Here is a 13,950-nt window from a genome sequence, read left to right on the forward strand (position 1 = left end):
AGGAAGGACAAGAATGATACGACTTAAGCATCCACTCATTTTCAGGGGGGGCCCTATTCTTGTTGGTACATATTCCATGGCTGGGTCCGTGCTGAAGACCAGAGATCATGTGGAGGTGCTTTTCTACAAGGGGACAGGGAAAACTAATCACATCACACCAATGAGTAGCGTGCATATTCTATGGCATGCCAACCAACTGAACACTATCTCAAGTATGCATGGAGAATTACAGCTTTAATAGAAATCCCCAGTCCTCCTCACAAATGGCTCTGGCCTTGATACCTTTGTCCCTTGACAGCAGGGAATGAATGAACTATAAGGCTCAATGACCACAGTGCAAAAAAAAAAACACAACTTATTAAACATCCAAAATAATAAACTAAAAAGATATAGAAGTTAATTAATTACACCTATGGTCTGGCTACTGAGTTGCTAAATATGGCAGTGCTGATGGCAGACCGAGCTTTACAGAGCATTTTAATTGAAGGAGAATAGTAAACGCACAAATTGAGATGCCAAAGAAGCATTTTTCTTTAGCTTCCACATTTAATTAACTTTTAACACATTTCAGTTGTTACACAACTAAATACAGAGTGATTGATAAGAGTAAGTAGCTTTTACTAAGATTAGTAGTGCTAACAGCACAAGAGAGGGCTACTGTCCAAGCAGAATACCAGGATCTGTGCAGGTAATGCACTTTCCAGGTGATCATGTGAAAATTCCGCAGCAGCAAACTGGGCCGAAAGGATATGAGCTCAACAAATTAAATGAGCTTCCCCACAGCTCTGGTAGGCAATGGCATAGGATGACAGGTGAAAATGAATGCAATATACATGAGAGTTACAAAACATCCTTTGTTTTATTTATTTAATTTTATTTCTGCATTACTTTTGTATTTGTTAACCAGGACAGACCAACTCAGCAAAACTAGTTTACAGAGATGGCCTGGGCTCCACAGTAACACAAAGTATGATGCAACGAAATGAGATGGTGTGAATAACATGGGCATTAACTGATTGAATATAAAACGAGTTTACAAATTAATGTAAGAATAAGATAAAAGAAGTAAAAGACATGAAAAAAGGACAAACGAGTATTAGCTTAGATGAGAGAGGGACAGAATAAGAAAGATTACCTGACAACTAATCTATAACTAATATAGAATGTGTGAATGGAAGATACATGGACAGGGCCAGTTGTTTGTTGGATAGATTATTAATTTTTCCATCAATTTGTATTAATTTGTCTCCCTTGTAATTTATTTATTTTACAATTGTTTAATAGGATGTCCAACTGGGCAAGTAGACCTTTTTCAGCAGAGGCCTGGGGAAGAAAAGAAATATCAGTGGGAGTGTTTGTTTTCATGCGCATCATATACCTTCCACAGTAAAACCTGCATATGATGACGAAGGCTTAAATGACCTACAGCTCTGAACATCCTGTTGTGGGCTTTCATCAGGGACAGAGGCAACAGTTTGCTTTCATTTACATGATCAGACCAAAAAGATGTTACAGTGAGCACTAGAGGGAGAGAGTAAACCTTAACTCATAATGCATGTTGTAAGACGGTTGTTTGTAGAAGCATTCCTACAGTATCTCAGAAGGAAAACCAGCATTTTAGAAAGGATTTTCTAAAAAAAAAGGGGGGGGGGACAGCCAGAAAAAAGCCCTGACAGCTGTATGAGTGTAGAAGATTGAAGAACTGTAAATGGAAAGGATTATGATCTCAAAAGGTCTATCTAGTGGATGCAAACCTCCATCTACTTCTGGAAAGCAGATTGCAGCAATTAATCTGATGGTAATTTGTTTTGTGAACACTAGAATTAGACAAAGTTAATGCAGTACCAGACTTCCCTAAGATTGCCAACTCTTTTTTGTGCATAAATGTAGTAAGAAAAAAGAATGTGTGTAGTAAGAAGCATGTGGGATCAGTAGATAGCTGAATTGGAAGTGGAGTGCTATGAATAGACACGTGGGATATAGCACCATCACAAAATTCAGTGCCGAATGAGGTACCTCGGGCATTTGTTCCTGATTTGGCAAAGTTTGTTGTTGTCATAGCACATATCTATAATTTTCAAGAGCTCTTGAGTACATCCGTTCACATTCGTTGAAGTAGAAATTGACCAGATCCTGTGTTGGCAGAAACCAAGGCTCATTTTTTTGTGTCTCACCAGGATAGCCCAGAAAGAGTAAAAGTGAGGGGCTTCCAGGTCACCTAACGTGTCACTAATTCAGTAATGAAGCTAAGAGGCACACATTCTTCTACTTGACAGTGTCCGCAATCCCATGGGTGGCCTTGTCACTGAACACCGTAATCACTCCAATCAGCACTAGCCCAATTTCTCATTTGGGGTGCAAACCTGGAGTGTGACACTCCACTCGTTAATAATTTCAATACCTCCCAAATAGAGTTCTAAAAAAATATTTTGTTACTCTACTGTCCTGCCAGCAAACATACACCTGAAAACATCATAGCTAATATTTTTGGGAATTTAATTGTTTTTTTTTAATGGCTTTGCTTAAGTTCCATATGTAGAAATCAGTTCACATTTGAATACAAGTAACATAGTTATGCAGGCTTTGCACACTTCACAAAATGGGTTCCTATTTGATGACCGAAGAAGCATTCTTTCGAATGCGCCTTGGTCAAACTTGAAAAGATGAAAAGGCAAAATGATGAAGCGGCATATAAGCAAATTCTTTCCCTGGGAAAGAAATTGCTTGGCCGTGTCAGTTTCTTTGCCATTGTCATCACTGTAGTGTGATCTCGGAGTTGGTATAATTTTATGTTATGTTTTAAGTGGTTTTTTTTTTTTTTTTTTTTTTGGAACAGTGATATTTTTTTCCCTTGGAAAAAAAATCGCTGTTCTAAGCATTCAAGTTTGCAAGCTTTCACTTACATGGGGTCGATAAATCATCATTTGCTTTTCTAAGCGTTCGCTGATTTAATATAGACCCCACAAAATGTATCAGATGGTCACAGTAAAAGCAAGCCACTGTTAATTATACAGACTAATACAATTGTTTTCTCTAAAATACTACCAGTTATGTAAGCAGCCAGTTATACAAGCAGGCTATTTTCATTTTGGTATAGACATCTGTGGAGTGCATTGAGTACCATGATTACACCTCAAAATCACGTAAAAAACGCACTTGTTAAGGACTTTCCTGACATCAGAAAAGTCCTTAACAAGCTTTAAGCATTCCCTCACTGCTATTAAGTTCTAGTCTCATGGTGGAACACTGACAGGAGTCAGTACCCACCTCAGATGAGCATTGGGAAACACAAACAGGTTTAGAAGATGTTAAACACTTCACTCAGCCATTTTTGGAAAGCTAAATGAAGTATTTCCAGTTGTTTGCACTTCCTGCCACTTTTCTGTGATGGCCACACTGTACGTAGCAGCAGTTGTGTGTTACCTCTTTCAAAGCTGTAAAACACTTTGCACATTTTTTTTTTTTTTTAGTACATGCAGTACAAACAATAATGATCAGGTCTTTCCTATCATAACCCAGTTATATGCTCTGGATAGAGAAGATATGGTTAATCTCTTCAGCTTCATCCTCAAAGTGAATGTATTTACATCTGTTGAAAAAAAACATGAGCTGATTATGACAGGAGACTCGATCATAATTCACTGTGGTAAAACTGACCTGAAAACAACCTTGTTATCTGCATTCTACTGCAGATGTCAGTTTTCTGGCTGTACTGAAAATTAACTGAATCATTCACTGCAGTAATTATAGTTGGTTTTGTCAACACAAAGGTAGATGAGAATTATTGCAGCTGTTAAAGGTAATTCTTGTCAACTCTGGTATAAGTGTTGCATGTTGTATTAATGAGCTTCTGCAGATAGCTTTATTTGCCACAGGTATTTCACAAGTAGTAAAGTTTAAGTAAATAAATCCAATGTTTTTTCATTGCACCTCCTTCATTAAAATGATGGGGAGGAGGAGGTAGAGGCTGATCTTATTTACTTTTCATTGTTGAATAAGAGGACCAGCTATAATTGTAGTCCGTACGACTTCAAGACTGTTATATTGAGAATTTACGAGAAAGAGAAAAAAAATACATACATATATTTGTTACATTACCACATTTTTGAAAACTTGAAATTCATATGGTTGGGGACAAAACTTCAACATTCTGAAAACTCGAAGCATTTGTATGGAGGTTGCAGTACAGTGGGGATTGGGGAATTTACTCTTTTTTTCCCCACTGTAGTGATATCTCACAGTTGGTAATAGTATATATAATTTGCAGGGAGTGTATCCCTGCAAAGAAGTAGATTTTGGTTGTTTTTTAATTTTGTTGCATTCGAGATTTTAGAAACTCAAACATAAGTCGTGACCATATAAAGTTCGAGTTTCCGAAAACTTGATAATCTGATATAAATCCACGTATACTTAAGTCCATGACTGCAACACCTATTCCACACATGCTGAGGTAAACTGATCTCTAAGTTAGTACATACAGTAATGAGTTGAAGTTGTGTGTGTGTGGGGGGTAAAATATTCTTTTCAAAACTGCTTTAATGGTGTAGTGATGAATTCTGATATTAGCTGCTTAACAGATGTTACTGGAACTAGTAAAGACAAAGTATTTGTGTATAATACAGATTTATGCACACTGGCATAACTGAAGGAAACAAAAAAAAAAATCACTCAGTTTATAGAGCCATTCAAAACTTAAATATATAAAAATGGGGTCTACTTTGACCCACCAAATTTACATGTCTCCTAAAGGCAATTCCGTGAGAAAGTGTGTTTATCCGAAAATGCACTTTAACAAAAAAACTGTTCACCGAACAGCAAGTGAGCTTGTTGTTGTAGATTGTGGCACAGTGAGGATAAGGGAATACTCCCTTTTCCTCACTGTAGTGTGATCTCAGAGTTAGAATATATAAGTAGTGGGGGGTGGGGTGTGCAGAGGGGCTTTGCCCCTGCATAAATGTGTTTAGTGTAGTTTTTTTTTTTCTTCTGCTGTTTGGTGAACAGGATTTTCGCAAAAGTGCATTTTTGGATAAATGTGCTTTCGAGAAAACAGACTTGAATTGTCTTTTGGAGAAATGCAAATTCGGTGGGTCAAAGTAAAACCAAAAATGACAGTCATAACACTCACATAAACAAAAAGAGCTGCTAGAAAGATGCATTAAGTTGAATATGGATAATGTACATGAAGTGCAAGGAAAAACAAGATAAAAAAAATGTGAAGATGACAAGCTTGTCGGGCATATTTCTGATGTCAGAACATTTGTTGAGCACTGCTAAGGGCTGCTAAAGTCGGTTCTTTTTCTGGGGATTGACAGTGCCAGCTGGCAAAGAATATCAGCAAAAGGTAAAACAGCCTTAAAAGCTGCTACATACATCTCTCTGCCATACATTTAAAAATAAAAACTGTGACAGAATGAAGTGCTGGCAGCTTTTAAAGCAGGTGGTTGTTCAGAATAGCACTTCATTTCTACTTGCAGTTAGCTACAAATTGTTTTACAGGCTTTCAAAGACAATGAAAGCTGGTAAAACACTTCATATGACTACACTGGTAGTAGAAGGGGCATTAAAGGCTCCATACACTACAAAGCTTTAGATTGGCTCACAGTGATCATAACTCTTGTATGTTCTTGACAAGGATGAGATGATTCGCTATTGAGGTGTATTTTTGGCATCCATATGTCAAACATACAAGCCAGTTATGATTCAAGACCCACTCATAATGCTGTATAATAGCAAAACACCAGATATATCTGCAGTGGATTCTGTAAAAAAATGTCTTATCGTAATATTATACACGGTAGCAAAGTAAGAACTGAAGATGAAAGAAAGAAGGGGGCTAATGATGACTGGAAGAGGTACAAAAAAAGAGTGGTGGGAAGGGGCGGACTGTATAGTCAGACATTTTGTAAAAATGCAGTTGACCATAGAGAGTATGATGTGGGGAAGATAGGTCATAGGATTGCATGAATGAATGTTCAGCAGCTGGTGATGGGGCTATTTTATGATCTGCTTAAGCTTGGAAACAATTTGGCATCGTGGGAGTTTGTTCTGATCTTTGTGTATACGGATGATGGTCTTGAATCCTCATACCTGTTAGAAGATTTCAGTTAGCAGCAGTGGAGTGGCGATTTCAGAGTACATAGGTTACTTTTGGACATTCATAAAATAGTAATTTGTGTAGCAGTCTGAGATGGCTCCTAGTAATGAGATTAGGTAGTATGACCTGAGTGCATACAGGACTTCACAGTGGTATGATTCAGTAGGCAGTGCAAAGGAAAAACTAACTTTGACACTTGCTTCAAATAATGCACAATACTGAAACATATGTGAAAGTATATGACACACAAAAATGGTCAACTGCAGAAAAGAATGAGCATTCTGGTGAAGTTCATATTTGTTTTCATAAAACATTGAATCGCACGTGATGTGACATCTTTCAGTAGAACAGTGCTCCTAGATTAGTTTTACTCAGACTGACAATGTCCTCAGATGATCTCGCACGTCAGCCATATTAATCATGGCTGACGCAGCTAATCATGCTCCTTATTAGAATGGATAGCATTCTGTAGTAGGCAGATATGTTTGATGAATTTTGGAGAAACTGCATTGAGGAGGAAGACAAACACAGGCTTGTTGTCAAGAATTAAGACACAAGACCAATATAATACATTTTATTTGATGAATTGTAGCATATGATGATATATCTGAGCCAAATGTAGTACATTTTTCTGAATGCTTAAGTACAAGGCAGGCATAGTCAATTGGTCTTGACAGCGATAAAATAATTTTGAAGTTGTGTTTGTAAAAAAGAAATGGAGTGACCTGGAAGAGTTAACAAGGCATCATCTTTGCATCAAAATAGGTTAACAGCAGAAGAGTGTTTGACTACAACATTTATAAAGCAGAAGAATGTTTGGTGGTCAGGATCAATGCCCAGAGGGGACACCAAAGGGGACTGGGGGATAAATTTACTTTTCCATCAGATCATTTAGTTCTTGGGAATCAGGTCATCACTGCCCTCTCAAAGGCAAAAAATACAACCTTCATGGGATCCAATAACATTCTAGGCTACATCCTACATGAGCTCAGACAGGAACTTGCAGCACCATTAGGCACCCTATTCAACCAAAGCCTGAGTACCAGTTTTGTCCCAGTTGAGTGGCAGACCGCCACCGTTATCCCTTTACACAAAGGTGGAACATCCACTGATCTGGGAAATTATAGACCCATCAGCCTAACTAGCATGATCTGCAAGGCCATGGAATGGATTATCATGGACCTCATTAACAAGGACACTGGCAACTTCCAAACACTTGATCCCACACAGTTTGACCTCGTCAAGGGGAGGTCATGTCTGTTAAATTTGGTCGACTTTTTGAGGCAGTCACCAAAGCCATGGATGAGGGGAAGACCGTGCATACCACCTACCTTGACCTGGCCAAAGCCTTCAACACTATTCCCCACTCGGGCATAAAAGATAAACTCTCTCAACTAGGCATCAATCCATATGTTACCAGATGGGTAGCCAACTGGATCACTGATAGAACCCATCTAGTCCAAATAGGGGAAGCCACCTCAAGCAGTAGACCTGTATTGAGTGGCGTACCCCAGGGTTCAGTCTTGGGGCCTCTGTTATTTGGGATATACTTTTCTGAGGTCCAGTCCAAAACCAGTGGGCTATGGCTGACCAAGTTTGCAGATAACTGCAAGTTGGGAGCTGTCATCAATTCCCCTAGTGACGTGGACATCTTCCAAGAGAGTTTCACCCAAACAAATGACTGGTACCAGAAACTTGGCCTCAAGCTGAATACAAAAAGAGAGATGTCCCCCAAATTGTCACATAAATAATGTTCTAAGCATGCAGTCAGCCATGATGGATTTGGGCACCCAGATTGATAGCAGCCTGACTTCTGACCATCATGTTGCTTCCATTGTACGTAAAGCTTTCTACATGGCCCACCTCATAAGTAAGGGTATCTCATCCAGAGACAAGGAGGCCATAACATCCCTGTATTCTTCCATTATAAGGCCCATTATTGAGTACAATGCCCAATTCAGCATGTACCTCGCAAAGCACATGCAGCAGCTGGAGAGACCACAGAGGTTCCTCACCAGGAGGATCGTGGGGCTCAAAAATCTACCATGCACAGATTGGCTAAAAGCCCTATGCCTCTACTCTGTTTCATACAGACTCCTCAGAGGTGACCTCTGTCTGGCATACAAGGTGATCTTGGACCTCACTTTGATGGGACTGCTGCATATCCACAAGTCAAGCTCCACTCAAGTAACCCACACACTGCCTCAACCTGGTCTGTGACATCAATAAGACTTGCTGGTGGGACAGATTTATGTCCCAGAGACTCCCCCATCTATGGAACAGACTCCCTCTCCACATCAAGCAGAGTACATCTTTACCCCTTTTTAAACGCAATCTGGATAACTGGATGGGATATAGAAAATACATCTCTGGGATTCCACCCGTGTCCCTGCTGGACAGGGGCATTGGGTGCTGATTTGTCTACGCATGGGCTAAACTCTTGGCTAGGCTTATAAGGGCCTCAGGGCCAAAAGCCTAGTAACTTCCTATGATCTTATGGGTCTATATTACCAGAGCGAAACTCCTTTTGAGCGAATACCAAAACACCGACACGAATTGTGCGAACCACGAGAATATCGAATGCACTAAACCGCAAAATTTGAAATCTCAAACTGTCATGGCCAACCCCACCATCCGCTACATACTACCTACCCAAACAAAATAAATAAACCACACACATACACTAACCAAACCCTACTTCGAACCCTAAAGTAAAGCACCAAAACCCTACTTCTAACCCTACAATAAACCCCACATAGACAACAATATATGCACTATCCTTAACCCTTCCCTAACCCTAAGGTCCGTAACTACAGCACACTTCCCCTATGAAAATATAAACAAACAAAATAATCCACATACATACATTTACCAAAACCCTACTCCTAACCCTACATCAAATCTTACATACATTAACTATCTATGCACTTACCTTAACCAGAACCCTAACTCTAAGGTCTGTAACTATCGCACACTTACCTTATGGAGCTATACCACAGATGGGCCAACCATGGTAATTCGACATTTCCAAATTTGCGGTTTTGGATGTTCGCTGTAATGTCGGTTCGCGCAATACGTGTCGACGTTTACAGATTCGCTTAAACGGACTTCCACTCTCATAATAGGGAACCAATCTTACGCAACAGTGTCCTTTAAATGTGAACATATCAAAGCATATTAAAACAATTTTATATTTGTTTCTGCAAGAGACAGACCTGTAACTATTTGATTAAAATGTATCAAAAGCAAATTAAATTGTGTACAATATGTTATCACTAAGAAAGTGCATGTTAGACTGCTGTAAGAAATGTTTAACACTGAACAAATGCATTGTCCCCACTTTTTTAACAGTCTTGCACTTATTTAGAGATTTACATATACACACACATTTGTGTAGTTTTACTAAAGATCGTCTGCTGTAATAAATGTTTTAACTTCATAACCCCGAGTCGATTTTCATATCTGTATTCCAATTTGTTACATTTAATGCACACCCTGTTGTACTTTCTGATATACTTCAGCAGTGACTGCAAATGTATTTACTGTCATGCAGTAAGGTACTTGCTAATGGCAAGCTCCAAGGTTGCTTCTAATGGATTTTCTCTCTAAATTACTTGGTTCCCTATGGCCAGAATTTATTGTTACTCCATCAGCAGGGTGTTCTTGCTTGTGGCAAACAGTGGTACACCATTTTATTTTCAAAATTATCAGATCTGTGCTATTTCACCAGTAATTCTGTAGGACTGTTAACTTTGGGAACACCCTGTCTACATGCCTCTGCAAACAAGAGGAAGCTATTGATTTCTCTGAGTGCCGATGGTGATTGCAGGAATACTATAGTGTTACTGGGAGAGTGCCGATGGTGACTGCGGGAACATTACAGTGTTACTGGGAGAGTGCCGATGATGATTGCAGGAACACTACAGTGTTACTGGGAAAGTGCCGATGATGATTGCAGGAACACTACAGTGTTACTGGGAGAGTATCGATGGTGATTGTAGGAACACTACAGTGTTACTGGGAGAGTGTCGATGGTGATTGCAGGAACGCTACAGTGTTACTGGGAGAGTGTCGATGGTGACTGCAGGAATATTACAGTGTTACTAGGAGAGTGCTGATGGTGATTGCAGGAATACTACAGTGTTACTGGGAGACTGCCGATAGTGATTGCATGAATACTATAGTGTTACTGGGAGACTGCCGATGGCAATTGCAGGAATACTATAGTGTTACTGGGAGACTGCCAATGGTGATTGCAGGAATACTGTAGTGTTACTGGGAGAGTGCCAATTTTGATTGCAGGAATACTATAGTGTTACTGGGAGAGACCTTCAAAGATCATTAAGCAGATGGAATATTTGCAGATTGTGTAAAACCGTCTAAATGTTTGTGTAACTCTGCAGGTAGATGCCGTGCTGCTTGTACTTCACAAGTGTTGCACAAGGTTGCGCTTGTACGAACGTAGTCATCTTTTTTTTTTTCTTTCAGGTTTTCACTTGCTTTAGTGATTGTTTTTACACTATCTTTATGTTTCCAGCACTTGAGCATTTTACCATGTGGATGAATGTGTTTCCTAAGATATCTATGCTGTGCAGTAGCTTCTTTTAAAACTTTACAAACCTCTGAAAGTGATCAATCACCATGAGAAGTAAAATGTCAAGAAAGAAGTGATCTGGCCTGTGGCATCTGGCACATCCTGATCAAAATCCCAACCCACGACAAGGAGGGCTAAGTTTCTTTTGCCAAAAAATAAATCTCCCAAATGACTGAATCTGCAGCAGGCATGGCTCATTTGAAAATTAGGCCATTTGCACTCACTGTGTGAAACCTAAAGTGTTAAAACAACCAGTATGTCACCTTGCACCACTCATCTCATTTAAATAACATGTCAATTAAAATGGAAACCTGTTGTGCACACACCTCCAGCTTTGTCTGACGCATACTTCAACCTGGAAGCTTAGAAGGCTGAAGTAAATTTAAAACTCATAAAAATGTCAGAAAATATTTTCCGCTTGTTGGAACTTTTTTTATTCTTGGCAGACTTTACGGAAGAAGCAGTAACTAACAGTCTGAGCAGTGCAGCTTCTTCATTGGAGGCTTGCAGTGTACTCTAAGCTCCTCTGCTTTATACTCCATCACCAGAGCTTTGGAAATAAGCCTTGTGCTCCTTATTTAAATTCCATAAGTACTTCTGCTATATGTAGTGATGAGAAATAACATTTCATTTCTTCTACAAAGGCTGATTATATTTCTGAAAAATAATCTGCTTCTGACAGTCATCTATCAGTAGCTCTGGTGATGCGACTATTACCGATCACTTTTGTCAATTATAACATTTACCACTGTCTGCACATTTATTACATCTTCAATGCACGCTGCATGACCCCCTCTTAAAAGATACCTTGTAAGTCAAAAAATGTACTGGACTGTTGTGCAAACTTATACTATATATGCATGCATGTTCATAGGTAGTTACTAAGCTAGATACTACCTCTGTAGGCCATTTTAAGCCTAACCAATTTCCCTTCCAAACATGAGAATCAAACCCTGTACCTTATGTTTATTAGATAAACACCTTAATCATTAAACCAGCCCTCAAACCCAAAATATCTGTAAACTGTATTCGAGCCTGGCATCAGTTGTCTTCATTCTTAAAGATCAATGCACACAGGGAACGTTACCTGTGTGTGTGTGTATGTATATATATATATATATATATATATATATATATATATATATATATATATATATATATATATACATATATATACACACACACACACACACACACACATACACATGAAGATGGCAGAATAATGAAATGAGTAAATGAAATTATGCACGTGTATAATGTAATGAAGAACAAGAAAACAGTGGACATATGCTGCATGCATTACAATTCTGGCATGGACCATCACTCAAAGGAGTTCAAAAAATTAATTTACCATATAAAATTGCAACAATAACATATGAAGAACAAATTCAACCATAGTATTTTGCTAAATGTGGTAATTAGTTACTTGAGAATGACCAAAACATTCCATGGAATTATCCAAAGCCTGAAGTGAAGCTTCAGTGGAGTTAACAGAAGGGGTCAACTACAAAAAAAGGACTTTACAGAGGCAGATGTCCATCAATGCCTCTCAACTGTACAGATTTTGACAGAATGTTCAGATTTTTGCCTCATATTTTTCATCTCTTTCTTATAAATCTGTGGTTTTCTGGCAAATCCCTGGCAAATCATTGAGGATTGAAGTCAGAAAATAATGGAAGACATTTCAGTTTTAATCCAGTGAAAAAATCAAGAGGCAGCACCATATAAAGCGAAGGAGACTTTATTCACCTAAAACACATCCAGATAGAAAACAGTAAGCGCTTTTGCGTTCCTGAAAACACTTCTTCAGACTTAATAACTTTAACAGCAAAAAGATTCAGTTTAAATACATCCTAGTGCGCTAATTCACTATTCAGCCAATCACATCATTCCTGTACTATTAACCAAACTCATATTTTCTAACTGAGCCTTTTCAAGGAAAACTCATGCTCATCTCTGTATCTTGGGGTAGTTTGCTAGATTTTTACATAAATTTCCCCACTAATCTGTAATAAATTAACAAAATATGTTCTCATAAACCTACTTGTCATCCTGAGAGCACTTGCTACAAATCTTCTGTCAATGTCCACACCTATTACCGGATGCATTGTATCTGATATACTAGGGTATAAAATATCTTTTTATGCCACAAGAAGTTTAAACATAAAATAGTTATAAAAGTAATGCCATAGAAAGAGAGAGATCGAGGCCATTTAATGCAGCAACATATTTCTGCTGCAAACCGACTGACCGCAAAACATTTCTTCCATGCACTATTTAGTGCTACATACGCAAATGTGTCACAGTATTTGCAGGGGTCATTGAAACACTGTCAGGACAGTGGTAGTCAGACCATGCTAAGGACAGACCATTAGGTATGAAACTGCTGCACACTTGCAACACATTTCGTCACTCCCTGGCTGTAGGGCACATCAGAATTAATGGCACGTTATCCTAATCAGTTTTTCACAGTCTCTAATTCATTATACAGCTTCTTTTACTTATGCAGGGTCAGGGACTGTCAGCCAGTGTTTAAGCAAGATGCAACTTGTGCTGGCCAGACACAGACATTCCAGCTGCATTTAGGACTGCAGCAACAGAAAAGACATATACAGTACAAATACCTGCAAGGCATGGCTGAGGCACTGGTATTAATTTAACTTGTGAATTAATAAAGGAATGTTAAAGCCCTGAGCTACAACAGAGTGCACTTAGTTTTTATGACTTACTACTTATTCTGTAATATATTTTTCATGCATCATTGTGTAACATACATATTAGGAACTCTCTTTTATATAATGCATGTTCAACTTTATTGCTTGCTTTACATTTGTTTATTTTCTTCATTTACTGTATCCACAAATTGTACTCCTGTGCGATTGTCTTAGTTTTTCTAACCAATGTTGATTTGTAATTCTTTTTAAATTGTACTGTGGAGCTTTTCTCCCTGTAAACAAATGTACAACAAAATAAACTATTTAGACTGAGTTTTATTGGTATTTATTTTGTGTGATTGTTTTGAGAAGTGCATATAGAAAGGAACACAAGTCTAGCACTAGCAATTTCCAGACAATCACTCTCTGCTGTACCTTTATCAGATGCACGGGGTGGAGGGGCTTCTGTAACTTTACTGTTATTGCTTTGTTAATGTTAATGACAAAGAGTAAAGTAATTTAGCAGCTGCTTATGTGTATGAAATAATTAAAAATGCTCCTGGTTTAACATTTCTCATACCTGAACAGCCTTATAAATTGATAAAGGA

The 13,950-nt window shown here is 38.5% G+C and overlaps 1 protein-coding gene across 2 annotated transcripts in view; it reads right to left on the bottom strand.

The window, feature by feature from the left end:
• Positions 1-13,950, bottom strand: part of CREB3L1 (cAMP responsive element binding protein 3 like 1) — a 493,540-nt gene that overhangs the window by 177,093 nt on the left and 302,497 nt on the right. The gene's annotated exons all lie outside the window — the stretch shown is intronic.

Source organism: Protopterus annectens, chromosome 9.part0, assembly GCF_019279795.1.
Source record: "Protopterus annectens isolate FY-2018-M chromosome 9.part0, PAN1.0, whole genome shotgun sequence".
NCBI lineage: Eukaryota > Metazoa > Chordata > Ceratodontiformes > Protopteridae > Protopterus > Protopterus annectens.